Below are 21,630 nucleotides of genomic sequence, written 5' to 3'. Positions count from 1 at the left end.
CTATACCTGTAGGCCATTTGTGAACAGAGTGCAGTAGAGGAGAGAGTGCCATCCTTCTTCCAAGTGCTGCACATGTGCATTGTGCTCTACGCTGAGTAGATCAACTCAGCAACTGCAACAGGAGAGAGAGTGTTGCAGCTGCTGAGGTCATCTGTGGCGACAAGAGATAGCTCTGCGAATGTGCAGGGCTCAAAAGGACAGAAATCGCTCCCATATCACTAGAGGGCACTCATCTTAACAGCTGGTCCATCCTAGAGAACATGTTGCCAGGGTAGGGTGAATGGGTGGTCGTCACATCCTCCATGTTTCCCAATTAAATTGTTGGGTGCCAAGTCTAGGTCACATGAGAGGCCTACCCCAGGGTGGGTCCTTCTGGGCTACGCTAGGCACCTGACATAGGGTCACTCTGCTTCACACACATAGGGTACCTTTACTCTGTGCTGTTTTCACCAATGCCCTGAGGCAAGGCTGAGGTTGCTGTCAGGGAATACCCGACCCTAAGGCGGGCCTCTACTCTTAAAGATGAATGTACACCATGTACACTTGCACAAAAAATGTTCTCCAGTTAACTCTTGGGTCCCCGTTTAAATGTACATCTTTTCACTGCAGCTCACAATTAGGCAGGCCCGTGCTGACTTCTGACCGTAGCCACCTGTCCAGCGTTTCCCACTACCAATACCGATAGCAGCATTGTGCACATGGTGCGGGTTCCAAACAAGCACTTCACTTAACTCCTGAACTTCTCTACCTCTGTATAGGATGGGGACCTCTGCTGTGTAGTTCCGCTCCAGTTGCTATGGGAGATGAAATGCGGCATAGGGAGTGCCAACAACATCTCCCTCATGGCAAGAGTGAATTCCAGCTATAATAGCCTATTCACGGCAAGCTGCTTGCTGGCTATACCTTCCATTGCTTGTGGCAAGTATAACTCTTAACGTGCTGACTCTTCTTACCCCATGTGAAAGTGACCCAAATTGTAGCCTAAGTGTGTAATAGTGCTGGTTAATTGCAGTGCACCCCTTTCAAGGTCTTCAGACCAGGCAGAAGGCAACGTTTAACGTCTTACTTGAGTTAAAGTACAACATTACAAAAGAGTCCAAAGCAGACAAGACAGTCTAGCAGAACATCAATAAAACTGTCAACATCCTAAGTTCCTACTCTTAACTGGGCTGTGTTCTGCCCCAGCGTACCTGCACAGGCAGAGTCCAAGTAATTACAGAGTCCATCCAAGGCATTCTCCAGCAGTTGATGTCTTCAGGGTGAAGCCAAAGTTCTGGCGACTTTACATCAAGGTAGTAGAAAGTGACATTCTTGTATTCCTCATGGGTGTGTATCTCCGATCCTCTCCCTTACGGGGTTCTTTCTTCGGGGCCTCTGGGTTCTCAGCTGTCTTCTGGGAGTCGGGAGAGATGCAGGACAAAAGACCCTGGACTCGGCCCACTGTCCCCTTATAGGTCCACAGGTACAGTCGGTCAGACCCAAAGTTCTGGCCAAAAGCCAAAGAACCAGGAAAGGTATTAACCCCTACCTTCCTGTCCAGGGCAGCACCTATCTAGCAAATTTCAGTCTGCTTACAGAGAGGATGTAGCTGTGAAAAATATCAGTATCATAAGTGTTTGGGGCAGGCTTCACACTATTTACAAATGGCCTACAGGTATAGAAGGAGCATAAATGGATATATTACAAATCAGATTCATTTAAAATGATGGAATAGTGTTCATGCCTTTCACAGAGTATTTTTTGGGGGGAATCAACACTTGGTCTAGACAAACATAGTATGGTAAAAATAAATAAACAATAGTTGCATCTTCATTAAAAACCTAATATCAGAAGGATGAGTACAAACAGATTAGAAACCAGGTGAAATTATATGCAGATCCTGACTTACTAATTGTGAGCTTGGCCCTTGCCCTCCTCTCAACTCCTATTGGTCTTTCAATGTAATGGGTGGCCCTACCTAGTACAGGGAGAGGGAGTGCTTACAAGGTAGCAGCTTCAATCATGATGTTATATGCGCATCTACCTTTTTCCTGTAAAACATCAGCTACCTATAGTTCTAGATCTATTAATACATTATTACGTAGCTGTCCTTGGCATTAGCCTTGATTTAATTTGCTTGGGTTTGTGACAGATTTTAAATTGATTAGTAAAGGGGTTGAGCCATCTTGAGAAGCTATCACTTCTTGTGAGCACCTGTGTTTTTCAATTGCCTTTTCTCTCCTAAATGTCAATCATTTAGTTAATGAAATGTGAAATCATCTTTCCATTGCTGGTAATTGTGTAGGGTTGCTTGAGTTTGAGTAGAAATGCCTCTTGTTATTTAGGGGCCAGGCAAAAAAGGTTAATTGTATATATTTAAAGTGCTGTAGAATATTATATATCAACATTTTGACAATGGACCCAGACTTGTCCAGACACCTTGGATACAAAAAAGGCTATGGCTTTGAGGCGCTGTTCTGCTGCTTTTTGAGGCGTTGTTTTACTCTGTTTTTTTTTAGGCGCTGTTCTGCTTTGGTTTTTTGAGGCAGTGTTCTGCTTTGGCTTTTTGAGGCAGTGTTCTGCTTTGGTTTTTTGAGGCAGTGTTCTGCTCTGGTTTTTCGAGGCGATGTTCTGCTCAGGCTTTTTGAAATGGTGTGCTCCTCGGGGTTTTTGAGGTGGTGTTTTGCTCAAGATTTTTTAGGTGATGTTCTGCTCAGGCTTTTGAGGTGGTGTTCTGCTCAGGATTTTTGAGGCGGTGTTCTGCTTGGGTTTTTGAGGCGGTGTTCTGCTCAGGCTTTTTGAGGCGGTGTTCTGCTCTGGCATTTTGAGGCAGTGTTCTGCTCAGGCTTTTTGAGGCAGTGTTCTGCTCAGGATTTTTGAGGCGGTGTTCTGCTCGGGTTTTTTGAGGTGTGTTTTGCTCGAGTTTTTTGAGGCAGTGTTCTGCTCAAGTTTTTTGAGGCAGTGTTCTGCTCGAGTATTTTGAGGCAATGTTCTGCTCATGTTTGAAACACTCTTCATACAAAGAAGCAGTTGGACTCTATATTCAGCCTTGGCCCAAACACTGCACCAAGCTTTCACCCCACTGTAAAGTCACATGTGCTGACCACCAGAGAGCTCCCAATGAGACTTGGCCTTTGGCAAGAGTAGGTTCACACTGCTTTGATTCAATTTTGATCCAATTTTCAGTGCAATAACATAGTGCAACTTGGATGTGGTTTGCATATTCTATATGCAAAATCATGCTGGAATTGCATCAAAGTAGTAAAGGAACCTTTTACAAATATATGCTGTGTTGCATTGATGTGCACCATTGAAAACAATGGGGTTGATTTACTAAAACTGAAGAGTGCACGGTAGCCAATCAGCTTCTAACTTCAGTTAAGTTTTGACAAAAAAATACTGGAAGCTGATTGGTTTCTATGCAGAATTGCACCAGATGATTTGCACTCTCCGGTTTTAGTAAATCAATCCCAATGTGATTTCTGAAATTCTGTGCAACTCAAGTTGCATCTGAAATTACACTAGTGAATCTTTCTTAATAAGCTATTGTCTGAATAAGCCATCATAGTGAAAACCTAGTTAATGTATAAATCCTTAGTATCCTTTAAAAAATACGTTATTTATCCTTTAATACAGTTCTGATGTGAAAGCTACGTTCTGAGTCTTTAGAGACAGTAGACACTTCTTAGTATGCATCGGGAATTCCAGATTTTACTGTAGACCTATTCTCTGTCTTTCTGTTCCAGATAAAAAACAGAACATTAAATATAACCTTTTGCCTGCAGCACCATATGGGGAATCCAGGCAGCATTACAAGACTCTGGACTCATTAGCTTATGTGCTACTAAAACTAAAAACAGTTCTCAAGCTGTTTCAATGAAATGTACGTCCACCTAAGCAACCTAGTAATGTCTTCTTTATGTGACTCCTATTATTTACAGTTTTGAATTTCAAGGTCAAGCAAGCCTACTAAAAGCAGTTTGTAATGCTTCAGTCGAAAATGCTTTTTTTCTTTATAAGTGTAGGACAGGTGTGAGGATTCCTTTTCATGCTTTAGCTTCCTACTGTGTTGTCATCTTGTTTAGCTATCATCAGCATGGTGTTGTGGAGTGAGACAGAGGATTTCTGGGTGTATGGATGTAAATTGCTGGGATGTGTATTGCATGACAAAGTGTGCGCAGGAAGTATAGAATATCAATACCAATACTGTCCTGTAACAGGGTTGGATTCCTAGAGGGTCATCATATATTTATTTGTGCCCTTCAAACAGACACTGAGGAAAGGTGACAGCAGACTTCATTCCAAGGATCCGAAGTTATGATCCTTTATTTATAAAGAACAGAAACATTCTACTATGTTGGTACAGTACAATAAATGTGTTTCAAAAACCTATACAAAAATCCTGCAGTTAAAGTAGAACTATAGGCAATTCTTTTTTTCATTTCGGATAGAGTAAGGGAGGGTTATAACCCGTCAGATATTTTGTGTCCCTTTGTGGAGATTTCCATTCACTTCCTGTCCCATAGCCAAACAGGAAGTGAGAGGAAATCCCTGCAAATTAAGGGAATTCCTTGGAGACTTCCAGGTCACCAGAGCTAGAGTCCCTATTGGAAAACTTCCCCTCTATTACTTTTCTGGGGACGACCCAAAATTCTGGATTTTCTTTTAATTTCACTTTCAACTATAAATGTAAACAGGACAAATAGAGATGCTGACACAGGACGCAATAAAAAACTGACAAGTATTCTAATCCCTCTCCACTCTATCCAACATTAAAAAAAAATAAATTAAATTTGCCTTTATTTACACTTTAAGTTACCTAGTTGAATAGTTAGTTTGGCTGAAAAAAGACAAAAGTCTATCCAGTTCAACCATAAAAAAAGTTATAATCCTATACCCACAGTTGATCCAGAGGAAGGCAAAAAAAAGGCAAAAAAAAGTATGATCCAATTTGCTCCTGCTGGGAAAAAAATTCCTTCCTGATCCCCCGAGAGGCAATCGGATATTCCCTGGATCAACTTTACCTATAAATGTTAGTATCCAGTTATATTCCGTGTATCTAAGAAAGAATCCAGGCCTTTTTTGAAGCAATTCACTGAGCTGGCCAGAACCAACACTTGAGGGAGTCTATTCCACATTTTCACAGCTCTCACTGTGAAGAAACCTTTCCATGTTTGGAGATTAAATTTCTTTTCCTCCAGACGTAAAGAGTGCCCCCTTGTCCTCTGTGATGACCTCAGGGTGAATAGCTCTACACTGAGTTCACTATATGAACCACTGATGTATTTATACATGTTGATCATATCCCCCCTTAATCTCTTCTTCTCAAGAGAGAATAAATTCAGTTCTTCTAATCTTTCATCACAGCTGATCTCCTCCATGCCACTTATCAGTTTGGTTGCCCTTCTCTGTACTTTCTCCAGTTCCCCAATGTTCTTTTTGTGAATTGGTGCCCAAAACTGAACTGCATATTCCAGATGAGGTCTTACTAATGATTTGTACAGGGGTGATATGATATCTCTCTCTCTGGAGTCTATAGCTCTTTTAATACAAGAGAGGATTTGCTCACTTCAGTCACTCCTCAGTGAACCTGTACTTTTGTTTTTTCCTCACTTCCTGCTCTAAACATCATGGGACAGGAAAGAAGGAGAAATGCCAGCATACACAGGCAACAATAAAAACTTGAGTTCTAACCTTGCCCTACTCTACATATTGCTGTTTGTGAACCTTTAGCTGTCACCTAACTTCCTGTTCTGGTAACAACACAGTCATGGTAAAAACTGAAGGAGGTTTTAGCCCTTCCCCACTCATTCCCAAACCAAATATCATTTTTGCATACTATAAAAGAAAGAGATACGGTTTCATTTTGCCTCCAGTTACGTAAAATGAAAAGTTCACAGACTTCTTTCACAAAACATTTATCTATTACAACTTCTGTGTGCATGTCAACAGCATGGGTGCCTGCCTGTTAGAGGGATACAAGGAGAAAAGAAGCGTGACCTTATTTATTTTGACATGCTTTGATGTAAGTGATATTTTGCTGGAGAAGACATGGATGTATATTTTTACTGAATAGAAGGACGTTTTCTTTGTAAAATGAGTAATAGAGAACAAAATGGCGTGCTTGTGACAGTCAACAAGAAATGTACATGAATGACCCACAACACATTAGCGTGCAGTCTGCTGCAGTCATCTGTTCAACAAAACAAGGAACCAGTGCAGCTCATTGGAGTAATAAGCAGGGAAAATGAAAATAAAATGATATGAATTCCATGGCTCAGCCTCGGAGTATTGCTTGACAATGAATTGCAGTCATTTGTACAACAAAACATGGAGGCAGAGACGCTCTTCTCCAAATGAGTGTGCCAAGGAAAATAGAGTAAATAGAGAGAGATTAAAAACTCATTTTAGTCGACTGGCTTGTGTTTGTCAGGGCTTACTTACTGCTAGATCTGTAAACAGTTGCCCAACAAGCTCAGCACTAAGCACAAAATTGTACCTATTAACAGGAAATGGAAGGCCTCAATAAAAGCACGAGCTGCTGGAGCCTGGAACGTTCAAATGATGGACAGCTGCAGCTTACGCCGTACACATATTAATTCACAAAGCAGCACGGTCTGATTACCGTGAGGGACTAAAACAGATATGCTCAATTTTCATAAGCAGGGAAGAAAGATGGGGCTGGGAAAGGACAAACTGATTAGAAATATTAAAAACACAATCAGTGGGATTTAATAAAGTACCACAAATCCTACACAAACTACATCCAAAAAAAAAAAAAAAGAGAGAGAGAGAGAGTAAATGTACTAAGATGGTGCACATCGCTGTTGCTTTATTTATTAGCACTTAAATTAATAGTGTGGCAAGGACAGAAGAAGCAACTACAGGGTGCAGCAACATAACTTCCTTTTTTCAAAACGCAATAAAACCCATTTTATGAATCAGAATTGTTTTTATTGTCTTTAATAATGTAGGTACATATCTAAAGTTCTGTTTTACACAGTTTTGAAAATCATATCAGGTAGGTGACGCCCCCCCATTGTCCATAGACTGAATAAGTGAATTCAGACTGGTATGTGAACATGTTGGAGGAATTTGTTTTTCCACGACTTGATGAATTGGACTTAGGGGACATTTGGTTCCAACAGGACGGAGCAACGGCTCACACTTCAAGAGCATCAATGGCTGTTTTAAGGGAACACTTCCCGGAGCTCCTCATCTCAATAAGGGGCGATTTGGAGTGGCCAGCCCGCTCCCCCGATTTGGCCCCTTGCGACTTTTTTTTGTGGGGTTTTTTGAAATCCCGCGTTTATGTAAACCATCCAAGGACCCTACAAGACCTGAAGGCCAACATCCATGCAGAAATTGCCAACATACCCGCTGCTATGCTGGTAAGGGTCATGAACAATGCCAGAAATCGGCTTATTCAGTCTATGGACAATGGGGGGCGTCACCTACCTGATATGATTTTCAAAACTGTGTAAAACAGAACTTTAGATATGTACCTACATTATTAAAGACAATAAAAACAATTCTGATTCATAAAATGGGTTTTATTGCATTTTGAAAAAAGGAAGTTATGTTGCTGCACCCTGTATTTAAAACATATTTGAAAAGGTTCAACACATTTACCACATCTTAAAGCCCAACTCCAGTATATTAGTAATCCTCGCCCCCCTCTAAATGCTTCTGTGAAAAAAAAAAAACTATCCTAATCTCAATTTTCCTTATATAAATTCATGGTAACATGACGATCCGTCTCTCTTCTGCCTGCGTGATGTGGACACCTCACATTGGTCCTCTCTCATTGTCTCCAGGGGCAGGAGATCTCCTGGGAACAGTGAGGGAACCAGTGTCCATGAAGATAATGAGCAAGTAAAATGTCTGGTCCCCGGGGCAGGAAATTAGCTTGGCTTATAGAAGAAATGGTGACTGTGATCCGTTACACTTCGGGATGGCTTAGGAAGAGGGGTTTGAAATAAAGACTGAGGAGTCAAGTGATTAATGCTCCATGCACTATTAAGTTTAATTTGTTCCTGGAGTTGAGCTTATGCAAACCTAAACCAAGAGAGATACCAACTCTTCCACTGCTAGTCTATTTCTGACATTGCTAGTTAACTGGCAACCTTTGAATTTAATACTTTTTAAGACTTGACCTAGAGCAAGGATCCACCTGGCAAAATCAGAGGTAAGGCAAGCCATAGATGATGCAGTTTTCTTTCATACAACCATGGAATCCCTCTTGCAGCGCTTATGAGTTCTGCAAGCAGGGAGCCTTCCTTGCCAGCAGAACCCAGTGATTACACATGCAATCATTGGGTTCTGCTGTCGCATGCAAAAATCCGACAGGTTGATTGTACTGAAGTCGATCGATGGACAACCAGCCTGCTCTTAGATGGATCGAATCTCAGCTGGTCCCTGCTGAATTAGCCAAGATTCGATCTATCTATGGGTGGCTTAAGTCAAAGCTGAATTGCATGCTTGTTCTGGGTCAGAGACCTAAAGCACTGAAATCTTTAGATTAACATACAAGCTTAGGAGGAGAGCATATACACTCAAAGGCCACTTTTGTTAGGTACACCTTGCTAGTGCCGAAAAAATATCTCCTACACCAGTGGTGGGCAACCTTTTTTTTCAACTGAGCCAAATCTCGCCAAAACCATGATTGAAATTTATTTTGAGAGCCACATTTTTAAAACTGAAAATACATCTCCCATATAGTAATTCATCCCCCATAGTAATTCATCCCCCATATAGTAATTCACCCCCCATAGTGTAATTCATCCCCCATAGTAATTCATCCCCCATATAGTAATTCATCCCCCATCGTAATTCATCCCCCATAGTAATTCATCCCCCATATAGTAATTCATCCTCCATATAGTAATTCATCCCCCATAGTAATTCATCCCCCATATAGTAATTCATCCCCCATAGTAATTCATCCCCCATATAGTAATTCATCCCCCATAGTAATTCATCCCCCATATAGTAATTCATCCCCCATAGCAATTCATCCCCCGTATAGTATTTCATCCCTCGTATAGTATTTCATCCCCCGTATAGTATTTCATCCCTCATATAGTATTTCATCCCTCATATAGTATTTCATCCCCCATATAGTAATTCATCCCTCATATAGTATTTCATCCCTCATATAGTATTTCATCCCTCATATAGTATTTCATCCCCCCATATAGTATTTCATCCCCCCATATAGTATTTCATCCCTCATATAGTAATTCATTCCTCATATAGTATTTCATCCCTCATATAGTATTTCATCCCCCCATATAGTATTTCATCCCTCATATAGTATTTCATCCCTCATATAGTAATTCATCCCTCATATAGTATTTCATCCCTCATATAGTAATTCATCCCTCATATAGTATTTCATCCCTCATATAGTATTTCATCCCTCATATAGTAATTCATCCCTCATATAGTATTTCATCCCTCATATAGTATTTCATCCCCCCATATAGTAATTCATCCCTCATATAGTATTTCATCCCTCATATAGTAATTCATCCCTCATATAGTAATTCATCCCCCATATAGTAATTCATCCCTCATATAGTAATTCATCCCTCATATAGTATTTCATCCCCCCATATAGTATGTCATCCCCCCATATAGTATTTCATCCCCCCATATAGTATTTCATCCCCCATATAGTAATTCATCCCTCATAAAGTAATTCATCCCTCATATAGTATTTCATCCCCCCATATAGTATTTCATCCCTCATATAGTAATTCATCCCTCATATAGTATTTCATCCCTCATATAGTATTTCATCCCCCCATATAGTAATTCATCCCTCATAAAGTAATTCATCCCTCATATAGTATTTCATCCCCCACAGTACTATCCCCCCCCCTTCTAGTAAGCCAAGTCCCCCGTGTCAATTCACTTACCTTTTGCGTTCCTCTCGCTGTCTTCCCGCGCCGTTCGGGTCTTCAGGGCGGACTGTGAGAGGAGCCTAGCTCCCCTCACGTTCGGCACGCTGCCCCGCCTACACACATCCTGACAGCCACATCCGCGGGCCGGATTAAAAGGTCCGCGCGGACTTTTGGGGCTGCCAACCGAGAGGAGGCAGGGGAGCGGCCGACCGAGAGGAGGGAGGGGAGCAGGCGCCCGGCACACAGAAGAGCCGCATTAGAGTGGGTAAAGAGCCGCATGTGGCTCGCGAGCCGCGGCTTGCCGACCACTGTCCTACACCATTGCACCACCACCACCATTCAGCCTGAACCGTTGATACAAGGCAGGATGGATCCATGCTTTCATGTTGTCTATGCCAAATTCTGACTCGACTATCTGACTGTCGCAACTAATCTGCCCATTCTCCTCTGACCTCTGACATCAACAAGGCATTTTTGTCCACACAACTGCCACTCACTAGATATTTTCCCTTTTTTGGACCATTCTCTGTAAACCCTAGAGATGGTTGTGCATGAAAATCCCAGGAGACCAGCAGTTTTTGAAATACTCAGACCAGCTCATCTGGCACCGATAACTATGCCACATTCAAAGTCATTTAAATCTCCTTTCTTCCCCATTCTGATGCTTGGTTGAATCCACAGCAAGTTGTCTTCACCAAGTTTATATGCCTAAACGCATTGAGTTGCTGCAATGTGATTGGCTGATTAGCAAGTTGTGTTACCAAGCAATTGAACAGGTGTATCTAATGTAGTGTCAGGTGATTGTATTTTAAAAGTGTAGGTTAGCTTTAATTCGTGTGTTTATGGTTTTCATGTTCAGCTCACATGTTAGTTGCTAATAATCATTCTAAATGTTAATATGTATTTTAAAGTTATTAGACCTTCACTTATGTTTATTGAATTGTACATTTTGCAAGCCTGCAAATTCTTTTTTATAATTCCTATTTTTTTAACCAAATCCTACTAAATATGGATTTACTCTTCCCTTCCTGACCGGAACATTTTTGGTGATGTGTTACTTTAATTGAAAATTGCACATTGTCATGCAACGCTGTACATAAATTAAATTTGTCATTTTTTTCCCCTACAAATAGAGCTCTCTTTCAGTGGTATTTGATCATCTCTGCGTTTTTTATTTTTTTGTGCTCTAAGCAAAAAAAGACCATCAATTTTGAAAAAAAACCCAATATTTTTGACTTGTTGCTATAAAATATATCCAATAAAAAAATTGAATTTCTTCCTAAGTTTAGGCCAAAATGTATTCTGCTACATTTCTTTGTTAAAAAAAATCCCAATACGTGTAAATTAATTGGTTTACATGAAAGTTATAGCATCTACAAATGGCGGTATATATACTGGAATTTTTATTTATTTATTTGTTTATACTAGTAATGGAGGCGATCAGTAATTTGTTGCGGGACTGCGGCGGACATTCTGATACTGGGTGGAAACTGACTAACGGCTATTGACATCCCAATGACACTAATACAGTGTTCAGTGCTAATAAAAAGCACTGACAGTGTACTAATGACACTGGGCAGGAAGGGGTTAACATCTGGAAGTTGTGTTGTGCTTACACAGTGTGCTGTTTTAGTAGGGGGACATGCTGCTTTCTCTTTCTGCTTTGCAGATAGAGAGAAAGTAGCATGTCCATGCTGACAGGAGAGAGATCTGTGTTGTTTACAAACAGATCTCTCCCCTCTCGGCTTTAGCGGCGATCACCGAGTACCAGCCGAGAATCTCCGGTCGGGACCCGGTGATTGACATCCGCTGCAACCAATGGCAGCGCGGGCAGGGTGGCGTGCGAGCCCCCTACACGGAACTGCAACATCACGTGTGTATATATATGTGATTTTGCACAGAGTGGCTGCCCTGTGACAGTATATCTGCTATAGGGCGGTAGGCATGTGGTTAACTGCTGACTATTTCTGGGTATTCATTGCAATGTTCTATGTGGCATTGCATCAATAGTATGCCTATATGTATTGGAATTATCCCATATCTGCTGCTTTGCTGCAGATCTGTCTCTGTAATTCGCAGAGTTCAGCAGGCATGTTGGAACGTGTATTTCCATAGCTTTAACATACAAAGTTCCCACAAGATTTGTGTTCAAGACTGGTTATCCACCTGTTGTTGACTCAGTTAACTATATGCCCAGCCAGGCCTTTTCCCTTTCTATTTAAACTTGGCTCATTCCCTTAGGCATTGGAATTATCATCCCCATCCTGCCCAGATGGAGAATATATCCTGGATCTTACAGTATTGGGGGTCATCATAGACCTAGATGAATAGCTACCCCCTTATCCCCCCTCCCCCTCGACATAACCCCCAGGGACTTCGTCGCTGCTCAAACTCTCTCCAACCCCCTTCACCCTCACTCAGCTACCCCCTCATCACCCCTCTCCCACGGCCCCACCACTGCTCTGACCTCCTCTTCCACCCCACCCTACATTCCTCATACTGAAGCTCCCCCCACACTCCGCACCTTTGACCTTACTACCATCGAGGAAGTCTCCAAGATCCTCTCTGATGCCCGCCTCACCACCTGCCCCCTCGACCCTATCCCCTCACAACTCCTACGACCTTCCTCCTCCTCCATCCTACGCTCCCTCACCCACATCTTCAATCTCTCCCTCTCCTCAGGCACTTTCCCCTCCCCTCTGAAACATGCACACATCACCCCCATACTTAAAAAGCCCTCCCTGGACCCCAATGACCCGAACAACCTCAGACCCATCTCCCTGCTCCCATTTACATCTAAACTCCTCGAGCGCCTAGTCTACACCCGCCTATGCTCTCACCTCAACGACAACAACCTCCTCGATCCCCTACAGTCCGGCTTCCGTCCCCTACACTCCACCGAAACTGCCTTACTCAAACTCTCCAACGACCTGCTAACCGCCAAAGCTAATGGACACTATTCAGTGCTCCTACTCCTTGACCTCTCTGCGGCCTTCGACACAGTCGACCACCCCCTCCTCCTCAAAAAACTACACTCCCTCGGCCTCAGAGATTCTGCTCTCTCCTGGCTCTCATCCTACCTGTCACAACGCTCCTTCAGCGTTACCTATAATGCTACCACCTCCCCCTCACTCCCCCTCTCTGTTGGGGTCCCTCAAGGCTCTGTCCTTGGGCCCCTTCTCTTCTCCATCTATACCTCCTCCCTTGGCCAACTCATACACTCTCACGGCTTCAACTACCACCTCTATGCCGACGACACACAAATCTATCTCTCAACCCCCCACCTCACCCCCTTGGTCTCAGCCCGAATCACACACCTACTGAGCGACATATCAGACTGGATGTTGCTCCACTTCCTTAAATTGAGCCTCTCCAAAACCGAGTTTCTTGTCTTCCCCCCAGCCCGAACACCACCCCCCATTGATTTCTCCGTCATATCCAACAACGCTACCATCAAACCCGCCCTGCAGGCCAGAGTACTGGGTGTTATTCTGGACTCCAACCTATCCTTCCAGCCCCAAGTCCAATCTTTAACAAACTCGTGCAGACTCCATCTCCGAAACATCGCCAAAATCCGCACGTTCCTAACCCCAGAAACCACTAAACAGCTCATCCACTCTCTCATCATATCACGACTCGACTACTGCAACTCCCTCCTTACTGGCCTGCCTCGCCGCTGGCTATCCCCGCTTCAGTCGATCCTGAATACGGCTGCCAGACTCATTCACCTTTCCAACCGCTCTGTCTCCGCCACCCCCCTCTGCCAATCCCTCCACTGGCTTCCGATTGCGCAACGGATCAAATTCAAAATCCTAACGCTGACGTACAAAGCTGTCCACCATACTGCCCCGAACTACATCACTGACCTAATATCCAAGTTCCGCCCAGCACACACACTCCGCTCCTCACAAGACCTCCTTCTCTCTAGTTCCCTTGTCTCCTCCTCCCATGCCCGCCTCCAGGACTTCTCCAGGGTGTCACCCATCCTCTGGAACTCCCTGCCCCAACCCATCAGATTATCACCTACTCTCCTCTCCTTTAGGCGCACCCTGAAAACCCATCTCTTCAGGGAAGCCTACCCCATCCCCTGCTAACTTGCCGACCTCCTCCACTCTTCCTACCACTCCATCCCCCACAGCTATCTCCTCCTGTGCCACCATCCCCTCCCTCCTAGATTGTAAGCTCGAAAGAGCAGGGCCCTCGAACCCCCGTGTATCACATTGTATTGGTATTGTTCTGTCACATGTTCTGTCCCCCTTTGTAATGTACAGCGCTGAGCGAACTATTGGCGCTTTATAAATACTGTATAATAATATAATAATAATTGCATAAGCAACAGCATCTGGCTTCCCAGTGATTTCCAAGAAGATTCCCAGTGTACCCAGATTCTTGGCAGAAGATTCCTAGTGTAGATATACGAATCTTGGTGGCATGTACCTGAATTTGTTCTGATGAGCTTGTACACATGTTGGTTTGTGAGTATATAATACATTTCTTGATTTTATCTATAAAGGACATTTCAGAAGAATGCACTAGGCTGGTGCACCCTCTGTTTGTTTTATGGTTGCAGTTTGTCCAGACTACCCCAGTCTTAGGAGGGCAGCATTTCCATGAGAGTCAAGATGGGAACAAGGAACTAACAGCCTGTAGCATTTGAGTACCAAGTTCAAGCGCAGGAGGTTTTTTTTCTCTGCTTCAATACATTCCTAGTGTCCCCTGTGTTTCCTGGTCGGAACAGATTCCTGATGTCCCCCGTATTTCCTAGCAGAGAAGAAGAACCCAAATTCTAGTGGAGAAGTTTTCTAGTATCCCTGGTTCATGAGTATATTTCTTGTTACCCCAAGGCTCCTAGTATCCCTGGTTCCTGAGTATATTTACTGTGACCCCCAAGGCTCCTAGTGTCCCTGGTTCCTGAGTATATTTATTGTGACCCCCAAGGCTCCTAGTGTCCCTGGTTCCTGAGTATATTTCTTGTGACCCCCAAGGCTCCTAGTGTCCCTGTCTTCGGAGAAGATTCCAAGTGACCCCTATACTAATCATGTTCTACATTCTGAGAGAATGCTGATATTCCTAGTGATCATTTAGCCTTATCTCCCTCGTTCCCAGTGTCTGTTTGCAAGCATCTCCCTGCACTTTTCAGTGTGTTCTGTGTTCTGTGGTGTTCCCAGAGTATGGTGGCTTCATGTACATGATGTGCAAAATATTCAAGATTCTATGGTAGTAAGCATCCCTGCTATTGCATGACTACTTCACCACACCCTAATAATAGACTCATGATGATCTTCTTGTTAGGGCAAAATCAGTAATAAGTGAATGATGCAGAAGCATGGAATTCTAAATGGCACATGTAATGCAATCAAATCATCCCTTGTCCAAATGATGTACAAACTGTAATCACAGGATGCTGTGAAATACACATAGGGTGGAATCTATTAAAACTGGAGCAGCTGGTGTATGGCAATCAATTGTAGTGTATTGTGAGTATGATTTTATAATATATATATATATATATATATATATACCAATCAGCTTATGTTTTTAATTTTCAACACTTAACTGAAGAACTTGCAGATTGAAGCTGATTGGTTGCCATGCACAGCTGTTCAAGATTCTTTCTGCTACAGTTTTGATATATCCCCCCTTAGTGTGGCTAATAAGCAGGTCACAGGCTTGTGATCAACAGTTGGTTTCTGTATAGTGTGTGAGACCAACCGACATTGTCCACAAGATGGTCAGCATGATGGCTGGGAATTCATAGGTACATAATTACATATACATAGTTAGTCTGGCGGAAAAAAGACAAAAGTCCATTTAGTTCGACCATAAAAAAAAAAAAAAGTTTTAATACTGTACCCACAGTTGATCCAGAGGAAGGCAAAAAATTTGCTCCTACAGGGGAAAAATTCCTTCCTGATCCCCCGAGAGGCAATCGGATATTCCCTTTATCAACTTTACCTGTAAATGTTAGTATCCAGTTATATTCTGTGTATCTATAGAATCCAGGCCTTTTTTAAAGCAATCCACTGAGTTGGCTATAACCAACACTTGAAGGAATCTTTCCGCATTTTCACAGCTCTTACTGTGAAGAAACCTTTCTGTATTTGGAGATTAAATATCTTTTCCTCCAGACGTGAAGAGTGCCGCCTTGTCCTCTGTATATGCCCTCCTTGTCCACTATATGAACCACTGATGTATTTATACATGTTGATCATATCCCCCTTAATCTCCTCTTCTCAAGAGAGAATAAATTTAGTTCCTCTAATCTTTCCTTATAGCTGAGCTCCTCCATGCCTCGTATCAGTTTGGTTGCCCTTCTCTGTACTTTCTCCAGTTCCCCAATGTTCTTTTTGCGAATTGGTGCCTAAAACTGAACTGCATATTCCAGATGAGGTCTTACTAATGATTTGTACCGGGGCAATATGATATCTCTCTCTCTGGAGTCTATACCTCTTTTAATACAAGAGAGGATTTTGCTCGCTTTAGAAACCGCAGCTTAGCATTGCATGCTATTATTAAGCTGTTTATCTACCAGAACTCCCAGATCCTTCTCCACCATTGATTCCCCCAGTTGTACTCCCCCCCCCATCCTCCAGTATGTATGATGCATGCATATTCTTAGCCCACATGTACATAACTTTACATTTTTTGTCAACTTTAAACCTCATTTGCTACATAGTTGCCCAATTAAACAGAGCATTGAGTGCAACTTGCTTGCAAGTTGGACACATCCTGTAAGGACTTTATAAACTTGGTGTCATCCGCAAAGACTGAAATGGTATTTTTTAATCCCAGACACGATAACGTTTATAAATACACTGCTCAAATATTTACATACATACACAAACACACTCACTGCTCAAAAAAATTAAAGGAACACTTTGAAAACACATCAGATCTCAATTGGGAAAAATATCATGCTGGATATCTATACTGATATGGACTGGTCAATGTGTTAGGAACGTAAGGAGGCCCCATTGCTTGATGGCAATGAAAATTATCAACCTAAAGAGGACTGAATTCAAAGACACCCCGAAAATCAAAGTAAAAAAATGATGCAGCAGGATAGTCCATTTTTCTGAAATGTCATTGCAGCAACTCAAAATGGTACTCAGTAGTATGTATCGAGCTCTGTGGTGAGCAAAGGGCCCACCAGAGGATGTCAGGCCCTCAGGCCACCCTCATGAAGTCTGTTTCTGATTGTTTGGTCAGAGACATTCACACCGAAGGCCTTACATACTGTCACCCTAGCAGTACAGTGTCACCATGGTGACACTGTACTACTTGTGGGGGGTGATGAAGATTTATTTTTTTTACACTGATTGCGTTTACACCCATAAAGGCTGTAAAAGCAATAACTTCTCCTTTTCTCTGGCTGCATTTTTGCAGCCATTGAGAAATACTGTGAGAGCTGTGATTGGTCACAGCTTGTCACATGGCACAAGGCTGTTGTGAATAGTCTTGTACCATGTGACCTCTGTGATCATTCAAGTGACATCTTGCTTACTGCTCTTCATGTGATCACTGATTGGCCAATCAGTGATCACATGATCGGGATCTCGCACAGAGGTCCCGAACGAGGATCGGTTTTCCACTCTGTTCGGAGGACACAGCAGGAACCAGATTGCAGTGCTGCGTGCTCCCAGGGAGCCCGCACAAGCCGGGACCGCGCACAAGCGCATTTATAAACGGCCACCCGCCCCTGCACTGCCACCATCCAGCCGTTTATATACAACGGCCGGACAGGAGGTGGTTAAACTTGAACTGATTAGGAAATATTTATACAGCATGCAGCCGGTGACAACACTGGTGCATGCACTCTGAAGGGACAGCATTCCCATGCTGAAGCTTCCGTGTGCTTGCGCAGAAGTGATGTCATTGCTACCCCCCGCTATTCGTACATCTGGAGCCCACATACCCGGAAGGAAAACCAGGAAAAGATGGATGCACCCAGGAGCTGTGACATCGCTGTGCTGGAGGACTCTGTGTCCAGGTAAGTATCATAATGTGCTAATATGCGGTGCACACTAGTGCATAATGACTTAAACCTGCAGGGGCCCAATTTATTTTTTTTTTTGTGGTGGTTTAAGGCCCCACATACACGGGACACTTCTGAATGATGGAAACTGACTGCTGGAAAACGTAGGTTAAGAAACATCTGTTTAGCGTTTATGCATGTTTATGTGCGTTTGCATTTTAGAAGCTTTTTTTAAAGATAAGCACAGGTGAAACTCCCAAATGCCAAGAATGCACTGAAAAGTGGTAAATTATTAACTATTTCAGACTGTTTCAGAGAAATACAGAGAGTAGAAGCAGAGACAGCAGTATCTGTTGAGATTAGCTTAGGTGTAAGTTGCTCATTAACATTTCTTCTGTTTCCAAGGGTGGGAAAGGTGTCTGGTGGAGTGAGTCATTATGGCCACCTGGCAGGGGGTCTTCATGAGGAATTTGAGGTGTGAATGGTCATTAACATATCTTTTGTTTTTAAAGGTGGGAGAGGTCTGAGGTGTGAATTAGTCATTACAATGTGTGACAAGCTTGGTAGGAACATCCTGTGTTCAGTGTTTTGTCCATCTGAGTACCTTGAAAACGCTTTGCATTGCATTTTTCATGATGAAAAAAGGCTCTGGACAGCATTGGGAACTGGAAGAGTTAAAAAGAAATTCAGACGCAAACACTTATAAATGCGATTTGCCACTTTTAGAAGCATTTTGCGTTTGAAATGCTGATAAAATTGACTGCTGAACGCAAGTTTTCTGCTTTAAAAAAAACGACTATAAACTCAACTGCCTGTAAACGACATAGTGTACATGGACACATAGGAAAACATTAGGGAGAGTTCAGGGGCTGCTGAAAAAACGCAGAACAGCTCCTAAACGTGAGTTTATCAGCTGCAGTGTACATGATCCCTAATAGCGCTTTAATGAACGTGGTGGACCAGGAACAGAAAGGCTGGGGAGGAAGTGCCTAGATGATGATGACAGTCATGATGATAAGTAAAGTTGATCCAGGGAATATATCTGATTGCCTCTGGGATTTTTTTCTCTTGCTGGAGCACATTGTATCATGCTTTGCTGGGGGTTTTGGCCTTCCTCTGGATCACCTGTGGGTATAGGATTGTGTATATAAGATTGTATCTTTTTTTTTTTTTTTTTTTATTGGTTGAGGTAGATGAACTTGTATATTTTTTCAACCAAAGTAACTATGCAACTATATGTAACTATGTCATCCAACTAATGTGAGAAGCTCACAGTGTGCAGTGAAATCAGAATAAGCAATTTCAGTACAGTAGCACAGCCTATTCAACTGTACAAGACTCGAGGGTAAGGCTTCAGTTCCGCTGTAATGAATGGAGCCTATTGAGTAAAGATCAGATTTTACTTGTTGCTCATGTCTGCTGTCAACACATGGACTACACCATAAACATGTTAACAGCTTTAGGAGACTGGCAGTGAATACACAGATTATCTTACTACATTGCTGAATTACGATGTCGCATTTTTGGCCAGGTGGGTTTGTAGTTTAAATATTATTATTATACAGGATTTATATAGCACCAACAGTTTGCTCAGCACTTTACAGTATAAATATGGTATTAACCTGCTTTTAGTAAATACAGTTTTTATGTAGCGGTGTTGTCAGAAGTACTGTGTGCAGATTTTTACCTTTATAGAACAATGCCATGTGATAGTGATAGTGCTCAGTTAATGATCCATCTGCTGTAATCAACATCGTGGCTTTACCCCTTTAAAACCAAACGCCATTCCCTCAGTTAAGCTTCAAATATGATCTCCCTCTAGAGAAACACACTTGACATTTCCTGAACCTCTTAAGAACACCCTAAGGATTAATGTGACACTGCTTAGGAACAAGACAATTGTACGTCAGCCGAGTACACGAAATGTCTCCAAATATACAGAATCCTCTTCAGCGTGTTTGAGTGCTACAGCGTGGAAAGAACTGTGATTTCTATAGACTGCTCTCTCTTCCTGCCTCTTTTGTTTTGTCGGCACATCGCAGAAAATGATTTATAATACATTTTCTGGTCCTATAGCTCCGTCCTCTCTGGTTTTAAATCACATTACAAATTAAATCTCCAACCATTATCTTGATGACTCTATTTTAATCTCCAAAACATCTCTATTTGGAATGTTCAATGAAGCAATGCAACAAGCGGTCCTGATGTTGGCATATTCTCAGCGAGCTGTCTCATCCTGCAGAGGAAGTGCTTGACTTCACGGCCGACAAGCATGGCATCTCTGCCCTTATGCTCTGATGATTGCATGGAACAACTTCCATTTATTTAGGGGAGGGCACAGGGCGAACTACAAGATTTTGTTTTCAAAGGAGGGAGGGGCTAAAATAATAAACACTTAGGGCTCATGTATATGGGGCCTTTGGAAAACTCTTCTGAACGATGGAAACGGACTGTTGGAAAATGTAGATTAAAAAATGGCAGTTTTGCCGTGTTTGCATACCGCGTTTATGCATGTTTATGGGCTTTTAGAAGCTTTTTTAAAAGATAACCTCAGGAGACCTTCCCAAATACCAACAATGCATGAAAAACAGTAAAAAATTAACTATTTCAAACATTTTGAGAGAAATTGAGAGAGTAGAAGCAGAGAGAGCAGTATGTGTTGAGATGACCTGTCTTTTCTGGTTGTATTCACTATGGATCCCATCATGAGCATAATGCAGCACGTTCTACCATTTTTTCCTTCACGCGAAACCTGGAATTGACTGCAATGGTGTACTAGGTCCATTTGAGTACCCGGAAAATGTTGTGCAGGCATTTCTGATGATGAAAAAAGGATCTAGACAACATCTGGACATGGAACAGTTAAAAAACGTTTCTAAATGCAAACACTTATAAACGCAGTTAACTGTGTTTACAAGCAATTACACGCGTTTGGCGTTTGAAACGCTGGTAAAATCTACTCCTTTTTGGTGCGTTCAAAAAAACGACTGTAAACCCAACTGCCTGTAAATGACTATAAATTACTATGTTTACATGGACACATAGGAAAAGATTAGGGAGAGTTCAAGGGCTGCTAAGAAAAATGCAAAAAAAGCTCCTAAACGTGAGTTTATCAGCTGCAGTGTACATGAACCCTAATACTTATCTTTCTTACATTTAGACTAATTCTTGAATTCCCCTCACCCCCCTTCTAGAATGCTTTGTCTGGGGCCATTTTTACCATTCAACTAATCAAACACAGTAAAACTTGCACTAGTGCATTGAAAAACAATTCTTTTCCTGGTTCATATGGGTAGCCATACTCAGGAGTTAAAATTTCTTTTTTTCCCACTTAGCAGAGACATTACAACATAATATACAGTTCTATTTTTTGTTTGTTTTCATCACACACTAGTTGTTGACTGCAACTGCGATGGCAGCTCCACATGATCGGAAAATCGGACAAAAAATACCACTTTCGAAGCGATCGTGCGATAATCTGATCGTTAGTACACAGCTTTCTCCTGAGATTATTTGAAGGGACAAACATGACCTTTTTTTAGTACAATACCAGATCGTAAAATTTTCATGTAATGCTTTGATCCCTTCAGATGAAGTCCGGAAGTGATGAAACGCGTTAGTAATGTGACATCAAGATGCATGCACGCTAACCGGAAGTGTCGCCGCGGCCATTTTGTTGGTTTGAAACATATGGTTTTCAGCCATTGATTGCTGATTATATTAGAGAACCATTGAAAGAGCTGGAAGTTCCTTTTTTGAGATGTAAGT

At 42.3% G+C, this 21,630-nt stretch overlaps 1 protein-coding gene across 4 annotated transcripts in view; it reads left to right on the top strand.

Moving 5' to 3' along the window:
* The window catches only part of SLC8A3 (solute carrier family 8 member A3), a 455,799-nt gene that overhangs the window by 56,677 nt on the left and 377,492 nt on the right, over window positions 1–21,630 (top strand). The window lies entirely within an intron of this gene.

The sequence above is a fragment of the Staurois parvus genome, unplaced genomic scaffold, assembly GCF_062004578.1.
Source record: "Staurois parvus isolate SC_StPar_1 unplaced genomic scaffold, SC_StPar_1.0 ptg000414l, whole genome shotgun sequence".
In the NCBI taxonomy this organism is placed as follows: Eukaryota; Metazoa; Chordata; class Amphibia; order Anura; family Ranidae; genus Staurois; species Staurois parvus.
Note: the sequence above shows the minus strand (reverse complement) of the source record. Positions and strands in the feature narration are given on the sequence as shown.